Here is a 2494-nt window from a genome sequence, read left to right on the forward strand (position 1 = left end):
ATGCACACACATACACACATGCATATACATATACACATGCACACACATACACACATGCACACACATATACACATGCACACACATATACACATGCACACACATATATACATACACACATATATACACATACACACATATATACACACACATATACACATGCATACACATATACACATACACAGAAGTACTCATGATGACAAGCAACTAGGACAGGCTGGGATACATGCAGTGAGACTCCATCTCAAAGAGTTAAGAAAGACCTTAAATATTCATATAAAAGGGAGACCTAAAATGGACCTAAATTTTTACCTCCAGAAAATTTTTTTAAAAAGATGTATTTATTTATTTTATGTATATGAGTACACTATTACTCTCCTCAGACACACCAGAAGAGGGCATCAGATCTCATTATAGATGGTTGTGAGTCACCATGTGGTTGCTGGGAATTGAACTCAGGACCTCTGGAAGAGCAGTGAGTGTTCTTAACCACTGAGCCATCTCTCCAGCGCCCTCTCTTACCCCCGCAGAAACTTTAAAAAGAACAAAAGTAAAACCTAAGAGGAAAAACAAAAGTAGTAAGAATAGAAATAAAACAAGAGGAAGTAGCACAGCCTGAGGTTCTTCCGGGAAGATCAGTGACCCTGGCCTACCTTTCACCTGACTGACAGGGGTAAGGGGAGCCTGCCCCTCTCAGGAGTGAAAGAGCAGGTGTCACTACAGAACCCACAGCCCCTACAATATCAGTCAGCCACAAAAGGAGGGACTGCAGATGCTGAAGAGACAGAAGATGAGGAAGGGGAACTCTGGGGAAATACCAGAAAGTGCTTTATACCAGAGCAAATGGCTATGGACCAGCGTTCATTCAGTAAGAGACAACCTGACCTTAAATTGAATCCAAGGCTGGAGACTTATCTCAGTGGTTAGGATTATTTGTTGCTCTTGCAGAGGACCCTGGCTTGATTCTCAGCACCCATATGGTAGCTCACAACCATCTGTAACTCTAGTCCCAAAGGGTTCAAAGCCCTCTTCTGACCTTCGAGGTCTGCACCATCACACCTGGCTCACTCATCACTGAAACACACGAATGGCTGATTTCAAGACAGCTGGGCTACCCCCTTTCCACTCTTCCTGCTACCTCTCCCACAGCAGGTCTGAACCCACCCTACAGCTGTCCCCAAGGTCATTAAATGTCTGGGTACCTTGGGAGCAATTGAGCCCACTCTGCCTGTGCTCTCTCCCAAATTGGACACAGGTTGTTTGTTGCACTTGTTCATCATGGGCCCACTAATCGCTTCCTTGGGGCTGTACCCCCTAGATGCTCCTCCTTCCGTGGTGAAGTAGAGCATCAGAGAGTGTCAGCCAGCAGGGGTTGCTCGTTCTGGAGACACAGGGCAGCAGCCACTCGTCAGAAGGAGAGACCCCAAGGCAGCTGCAGCATTTGAAACACATGTAGAGCCAAGTAGTTTGCTTTACTTTAGTCAATCACATGTGTTCGTGTGTGCCGGCGTGGACTTGATGTCTTATGAAAAGCCAGTGCCTGGCAGATGGCTATGACCCCACCAGTGCCGTGGGCAGCCCATATGTGAGCACATACACTGCACTGCAGAGCACACACTCAAACCTCAGCATCCAGAACCAGCTCAAACACTAGAATGACAGTGCTTTTGACAGCCCCTGCCGACACTGGATTCCACAGGTGGGTTTGAGGCAGAACTAACCAAATTCTCAGCAGGCACACTCTTTGTGTACAGTGATGTTTTTATATTGCAGTCTCCTTCACTTTCAGTATCCTGGGTAAGGAGTGACAAGAGCTACAGTACGGTCTGTGCACACTGCTGGCCTTTAAAGGTCCTATCAGTCTTAAATGTCACTGCCCTGGGCTCCGGCCTGCCACTCCAGGCCCTTCCTGGGTTTCTGTCTTCCACCTATCCCCTCCATAGCCCAGGACAAACGTGCCCTCAACCCAGGCAGAAATTCTAAGATGCAGAGAGCAGAAGCCTGTGACCTAATGTGGGGACTCCTAGAGGCCATCCCTGCCAGGTCAGCACAGGACACATAGCTCATTTATAACGTTGATAGGAGCCAGAGATGGCTCCACCGTTTAAGAGACTTGTTGCTTTTGCAAGAACTGGACTTCAGTTACCAGCACACATATCAGGTGGCTCACAACTGTCCCTAAGTCCAGCTGCAGGAGATCCGATATTCTCTTTTGGCCTTAGCAAGTTGCTGCACACATGTGGTTATACACAACCATAGCCACACACATGCACATGATAAAAATTAAACATTTTTTAAAAATTCCCACAGTAACAGAGTAGCTGGTGTGCAAAACAGAACACTAGCTGACAGCCTGGGCTGTGCTTGTCCGCCCCCCTTATCCTCGACCAAAGCTGGAGTGCTCCCATCGGCCATGCAGAAGCCATTGCATCAGGCAGGCACCTCGACGCCGGTAACTCTTCTGTCCCTGCTGAATAACAAAACACCTCCAAACCGC

Source organism: Grammomys surdaster, unplaced genomic scaffold (assembly GCF_004785775.1).
Source record: "Grammomys surdaster isolate TR1022 unplaced genomic scaffold, NIH_TR_1.0 126219, whole genome shotgun sequence".
Lineage (NCBI taxonomy): Eukaryota > Metazoa > Chordata > Mammalia > Rodentia > Muridae > Grammomys > Grammomys surdaster.